This window comes from Phycodurus eques, chromosome 1, assembly GCF_024500275.1.
Source record: "Phycodurus eques isolate BA_2022a chromosome 1, UOR_Pequ_1.1, whole genome shotgun sequence".
NCBI classification, from domain to species: Eukaryota; Metazoa; Chordata; class Actinopteri; order Syngnathiformes; family Syngnathidae; genus Phycodurus; species Phycodurus eques.
The window spans coordinates 47,873,923-47,881,638 of record NC_084525.1 but is presented as its reverse complement, the minus strand read 5'-3'; positions in this window follow the sequence as shown (position 1 = coordinate 47,881,638).

Below are 7,716 nucleotides of genomic sequence, written 5' to 3'. Positions count from 1 at the left end.
GACGCTAGCGGAAGTAGAAGCCAGTGTGTGACGTAATGAAACCAATTTGTGTTGGTTGTTGGAAATAAAGATTGAAAAACAACAACAAAAAAAAAAGAATCCTTCTCGATTCGACACCGCATAAACAGCCAACTTGTACATCGACGCCGAGAGATTGTAGAGCGACTTTATCCTGTTTCGGGTTCTAACCATAGAGAAATTCCATGGATGCCTCATTGAGCGGGTTGGCCCGTTGCTGCTATACGCGTGCAACCGCCATATTGGATGTGGCAGGTCACCAATAAACGAATTCAAAATACACTGAACGTCACGGTGGACGACTGGTCATCCAGTAACATGCATTGTAGGTTAATTGAAGACTCTAAATTGCCCGTAGGTGTGAATGTGAGTGTGAATGGTCGTTTGTTTATATGGTGGTCGGTGTACCCTGCGTCTCGCCCAAAGATAGCTGGTTTAGGCCTCAGCACGTGAGCCTAGTGAGGATAAGCGTATGGAAAACGGATGGATGGATGAACAACACGACAGCCTACAAATTTAAAAGCTTTATTTTCTTTCTTTCACCCACACAAACACACATAATGTTGATTCATGTTTTCATGAGGGAGAGGTGAGTACTGATAAAGGGTATCAGTATCGGGTCGATACCGGCATTAGGACTGGTACATGTGAAGGCTGTCAACAATGATGGAAAATTTCGTTTTCTACTTGAACTTGTTCAAAGTTCAGTTCACCATTCCAAAAATGAACCAGTTCAATTCATAGTTCATTCCATTTCCCCACTGTTGCCACCCATTCAGTCCGCACTAGTAGCCAGCTGCAGCTTTCACCCTACAATCTAAAAAACAAGAGGAAAAACGTCTCGCTTGAGCTTGTGCTTTTATTGTATTTGAGCATTTGGTCTTTTTTAAAATGAGGAATTCAAACAAAAGCAGGACTTTTGTCGTTAATGTGCAAAGAAAAACACGCAACACAGTTTTGACAGGAATCGGAATCGGAATGTTGTGTGAATCGACCCCAGTCGGCTCTTGATTCAGTCACACGGTTGTTTCATTGTGAAAGAAAAACAATATCGTTAAGTGGAGTCACAGCGAAGGAAAGAAAAAGAAAACGCCTGATACACTTTTTAAACACTTTACTGTTACACTGACACTAAATGTGTTCAAAATGTCATCTCTAAGCGATTTGGTTTCGTGGTATGTAAATGGAAAGGTCGTAGGCTACTCATCAAACAAGACATGCTGCATTAGGGAAGATTTGTTTGCAGAGGATGTCCGCCGTGAGTGGCACAAGTGATGAAAATGGTGTTTATTCCCCATAAATGTGCAGCTTTTCTATTTGTTAAGCTTTCAACGGGCTTTTACTGTTTACTGTGACCAATCATCGCCTCACACCTTCCGGCATGACGGAAATAACGTGCGCTCTTGCGTATCCGCTGAGGAAAGACGCTGTTCTCACAAACGTGTGGTTCGTATTCCATATTTGTTTCAAGAATATACATGTTTCATTCAGAACTTTTGTCATGTAAATACAGTGGATAAAAAAAAGTCTACACCCCCCTGTTCCAACGGCAGGTTTTTGTGTGAAATAAAGCATTTCAAAAAAATTTCACTTTTTCCCTTCAGAGAGCCAGTCTCATCTTGTGTTCCATAGCGTAGCGTGTTGTTAAGACAGTAGCCAGGCTCTTAAAAAATGAAGTATATCTCAGTTTCATTGTTTCCATTGCACTTGTGCTTTTATTGTATTTGAGCATAAACTTGCATCTTTGGCAAGTAACTGTGCTCCCGATCTCATTTTTAGTCAAATATCTCCACACGCTTGTAGCATAGTACAGCCATCTGCCATCCTTGCGACAAGTGTTATGACGGTTTGGTGATATCAATATCGTTCTCGTTATCTCCAAACATCCTGGTGACGAGGACGCCCTCATTCCTCGCCCCCAGTCCCGTCCATGTATCGATATTTTAAGACGGGCGGTCATCGGAATAGCCGAAGCGTGTGAGGCTAACCGCTATTGTGATTCACCGTCAGCTTATTTTTGTACTCTCAGACACGCTCGGATGGATGAAGACCGTGTGACCTCGTTGGCTCGACCTTTTGCTGCTCCCTCCACAGAAGATTAAAGCCAGCGACGACAGATGAGTAACACAACTGTTATGATATGGAAAATCTAACTACTTCTCTTACAGTATATTTGTGTTTACATGTAAGTAAGTTTTGTATTTCGCAATTGTCCATTGTCTTCCGCTGATCCGAGGTCGGTTCGCTGGGGCAGCAGCCTCAGCGGGGAAGCCCAGACTTCCCTCTCCCCAGCCACTTCCTCCAGCTCTTCCGAGGGGATCCTGAAGCGTACCCAGGGGATCCTGAGGCGTTCCCAGGCAAGCCGAGAGACGTAGTCTCTCCAGCGTATCCTGGGTCGTCCCTGGGGTCTCCATTCCCGGTGGGATGTGCCCGTAACACTTCACCGGGGAGGCGTCCGGGAGGCATCCTAACCTGATGCCCGAGCCACCCCATCTGGCTCCTCTCGATGTGGAGGAGCAGCGGCTCTACTCTGAGCCCCTCCTGAATGACCAAGCTTCTCACCCTATCTCTAAGGGGGAGCCCGGACACCCTGCGGAGAAAACTCATTACGGCTGTTTGTATCCGGGATCTTGTTCTTTCGGTCACGACCCGCAGCTCCTGACTATAGATGAGGGTAGGAACGTAGATCGACCGGTAAATCGAGAGCTTCGCCTTTCGGCTTTGCTCCTTCTTCACCACAACCGACGATACAAAGTCTGCATCACTGCAAACGCCGCACTGATCCGCCTGTCGATCTCCCGTTCTATTCTTCCCTCACTCATGAACAAGACCCCCAGATATTTAACCTAACCGCTTCTTCATGGGAAGGCATATCGGTGGAATTTAGGAGGTCTTCGAAGTATTTTCCCCACCGACTCACAGCGTCCCGAGCCGAGGTCAGCAGCCCCCCCATCCCCACTATACACAATGTTGATGGTGTACTGCTTCCCCCTCCTGAGACGCTGGATGGTGGACCAGAATTTCCTCGAAGCCGTCCGGAAGTCGTTCTCCATGGCCTCACCGAACTCCTCCCACGCCCGAGTTTTTGCCTCAGCGACCACCAAAGCAGCATTCCGCTTGGCCAGCCGGTACCCATCAGCTGCCGCAGGAGTCCCACAGTCAAAAAAGGCCCGATAGGACTTCTTCTTCAGCTTGACGGGATCCCTCACTGCTGGTGTCCACCAACGGGTTCGGGGATAGCCACCACGACAGGCACCGACAACCTTACGGCCACAGCTCCGGTCGGCCGCCTCGGCAATTGAGGCGCGGAACATGGTCCACTCGGACTCAATGTCCCCCGCCTCTCCCGAGACCTGGGTGAAGTTCTACCGGAGGTGGGAGTTGAAACTTCTTCTGACAGGGGATTCTGCCAGACGTTCCCAGCAGAGCCTCACAATACGTTTGGGCCTGCCACGTCGGACCGGCATCTTCCCCCACCATCGGAGCCAACTCACCACCAGGTGGTGATCATTTGACAGCACCGCCCCTCTCTTCACCCGAGTGTCCAAGACATGCGGCCGCAGGTCCGATGACACGACCACAAAGTCGATCATTGAACGGCGACCTAGGGTGTCCTGATGCCAAGTGCACGTGTGGACACCCTTATGCTTGAACATGGTGTTCGTTATGGACAATCCGTGATGAGCACAGAAGTCCAATAACAGAACACCACTCGGGTTCTGATCGGGGGGGCCGTTCCTCCCAATCACGCCCTTCCAGGTCTCACTGTCATTGCCCACGTGAGCATTGAACTCCCCCAGCAGAACGATGGAGTCCCCAGCGGGAGGTGGTGAGCTCATGGGAAGGGGGACCCACGTTATCCTTTCGGGGTGTGCCCGGCCGGGCCCCATGGCGCTCGCCTTCGAGCCACACCTCCAGGCTTGGCTCCAGAGGGGGGCCCCGGTGACTTGCGTCCGGGCAAGGGAAAACCTTGATCCAGTTAATGTATTCTTCATAGGGGTTTTGGAAGCCGTACTTTGTCTGGTCCCTCACCTAGGACCTGTTTGCAATGGCTGACCCTACCAGGGGCGTGAAGCCCCAGACAACTTAGCTCCTGGGATCATTGGGACACACAAATCCCTCCACCACGATAAGGTGACGGCTCAAGGAGAGGATTTCGCAATTGATGTTATGTTTATTTTTTTTATTTTTTGCAAACTTGTTCACACATCTGGTTGATATTACTGTTAAAATATCAATAAAAAAATACACAAATGTGCTTGCTAAGAATTGAGTTTTATTTTGTAGTTTTCCAAAAACCTTCAAAGGACAAATATGCTGTTACGCTTACGGTATGCGACGGACCCGCCTGTTGCTAAATGTTTAGATGTGACGTCGCCTTCAGTGATGGACTGAGACTACGGAACAGACGACATTCAAACAGCAACCACTTTAAAAAGATACATATTATTATTATTGTTGTTATATGGGATATAATAAATAGGCACGGTTGCCGACTGGTTAGAGCGTCAGCCTCACAGTTCTGAGGACCCGGGTTCAATCCCCGGCCCCGCCTGTGTGGAGTTTGCATGTTCTCCCCTTGCCCGCTTGGGTTTTCTCCGGGCACTCCGGTTTCCTCCCACATCTGAAAAACATGCGTGCTCGGTTAATGGTCGACTCTAAATTGCCCGTAGGTGTGAATGTGAGTGCCAATGGTTGTTTGTTTCTATGTGCCCTGCGATTGGCTGGCGACCGGTTCAGGGTGTACCCCACCTCCTGCCCGAAGATAGCTGGGATAGGCTGTACTGCCCTGCAGTACCGTTTTTGGAGCCTGGATGGCGCCCCCCCCCTCTCTCTCTCTTTCAGCACCTGTCTCCAATCAGACCTCGTCACCACCTGCATATAAGCCTGCCTGTTCCCGGAAAGTATCGCATCTTATTCCAGCGGCATCGCGGCCCACTTACCTCACGTAAGCCACACTGTTCCTCGTTTCCCTTTTTGACTCCCTTGTCTCTCCTCGTTCCAGTGTTCCTAATGCACGTCATTCCTGCCGGATGCCAACGCACCCAGGGCCACCTCCGTTACCTCCCTAAATAAACAGTTCATCACAATCTATCTGCCTCCTCCTGCCCTCGGGCCCAGCTCCTCGCCATACGTGACAGCTGTTACCGATAATCATTTGGATAATTGTATTCATTGTAGCGCTTCCAAGTTCCGTGTTGACGTGTCAACTTCCCGGTTGAGGAAAGACGATCTGTCGCTCGCTCCTGGAATTGCTATTTATTTATTTCAAGTTATACATGTCAACGAAGCGCTGCAATTTTAAAGGTGAATTTGCTAACACCTGTTAGGTTAGTTTAGTGTGCTATCATGCGGCCTTAGAGTGTGTGTGTGTGTGTGTGTGTGTGTTGATCCTTCTGCCATCATACTGCTCTTGTTTAAGGCAATTCCAAAACTTTTTCAAAACATTAGGAATGCCTTTATCGTCTGATGTCTTTCTCGGGGGTCACCGTTGAGTGTGCGGCAGAAATAACGAAGGGCAAACGGTACATTAGTGAACCTTACTCACTGGCCACTTTTGTAACGAAACGACCTTCCGTAGCTTAATAAACGTTTGACTTTGGGTTGGCAGCACAACACATGTGGGCATGATAGCAGGATGCAACCATTCGCACTCACGTTCACACCTACGGACAAATGAGAGTTTTCGAGCCACCCAGGAAAAGCTCCATTACCGTGTCAGAATTTGATACAGTCCACCAAATAAACTGTAGAGAAAACGACGCAGCAGCTGAAATCGTCAACAAGCTGTTTTGACTCAGTACCATCTGACTTTTTCAAAACGATTGCGAAGTGTGTGCCCGCTGATTTGCAGCAAATAAGCAATTGCTTAATTCCGTGAGGCGAGCTCCCTAAAACTCTTAAAGTAGCTGCCATGAAGCCTCTTCTGAAAAATAGAATTGCTGAACGCTTCCATGTTAGCAAGCAATAGCCCCATCTCAAACCTCCCCTTCATAGCCATGATTGCCGAGAAAGTTATTTTTCATCAACTCACTCATTTCTTGATTTGTTTTTAAATTGACTTTTTGACCTTTTAATTAGGTTTCCGAACTCATCGCAGTCAGGAATCAGCTCTTATCAAATTGCTAAATGATATAAGGTTGAACACTGACTCGGGAAAGGCGTCAATTCTGGTCTTGTGGGTCTTCTGACTGGACTCCCCAAAAAGGGAGCTCTGGTCCTGACCAGCGCAAAGAGGTCAGATCACATGCAGTATTACTCCATTTCGAGCGACAGACTCGGGTCAAATAGCGGAAAAATAGCGGTCAAATAGTCCAAAGCGAACATGGTGAAGCAGCATTTAGCTTTTATGCTGCACACAAATGGAAGAAGTTGCCAGCAGAAGTGATGTTAGCCCCAAGTGTGAATGTTCATAAATCCAGGTTAAAAAGTCTCTCATTTTTTCTCTCATGCTTTTTAGAGCATTTCCACTTTGAAGTGATCTTTCCTGCACTGTACGCAGTTTCAATTGTATTTGTATTTTTTTTTTTTCTTATTTTGGAATGCTTTTAATCGTGTAACGCACATTGAGTCACCTTGTGTGTGGAATGCGCTAAACTGTATATGTTTGCTTTGCTTTTGCTTCAGTCAACCAACCATTCACGTTTTTGGAATGTGGGGCGGAAACGGGAGTATCTGGAGAAAACCCATGCGGGCACAGGGAGAACATGCAAACACCACACACGTGAGGCCAGATTTGAACCCTGGACTTCAGAACTGTGAGGCAAATGTGCTAACCAGTCATCCACCGTGCCGCCTGTACATAGTAAAATATACTTCTTTAAAACATGCTGGGAAAAGTGAACGTTTTCTGCACTATATTGGCAATTATCTATAATAACATTAGAAATACTCAGTAATATGCAATATAATATGCATTGTAGAGTATATGATTATATTATGATGTACTGTTTTTTTTTTTTATTCAAAATGTTCTCACGCACTTGTTCACAAAGAGGTGAACCTCACCCCATCTTCGCTTGTGAATGACTGAGCAATTGAGGGAAGCTCCTTTTCTACCCAATCATGGCGCCCACCTGTTCCCAATTGGCCTGTTCACCTGTGGGATGTTCCAAACGCGTGTTTCATGAGCATTCCTCAGCTTTCTCACTCTTTTTGGCCACCTGTCCCAGCCTTTTTCGGAACGTCTTGCAGCCATCAAATTCGAAGTGAATGATTATTTGCTAAAAACAATCAAGTTGATCAGTTTGAACATGAAATATCTTGTCTTTGTAGTGTATTCAATTAAATATAGGTCGAACATGATTTGCAAATCATTGTGTTCTGTATTTATTTGTTTAACGCAATGTCCCAACTTCATTGGAATTGGGGTTGTGTGTGTGTGTGTGTATATGTGTATATATATATATATATATATATATATATATACATATGTATCTCCATGAGAGAGCAGCACGCCCTCTTACCACTAGATCTTAAAGCCTTGACAGGAAAGCGTCTTCTGTTATGAAACCACAAATTGTCCTTATCCTACCAAAGAAAATGATATCAATAAACTATTAATGACAACAAAAGGTTTTGATGGAAGAAATGAAATGAAACAGATTGGAAGAAGTCGTAGCCTGATAAAGACAAAACTCATTTCCATTTTGACTGGGATGTTATTAAAAATGAAAGAAAAAAAAAAAGAGAAAGAAA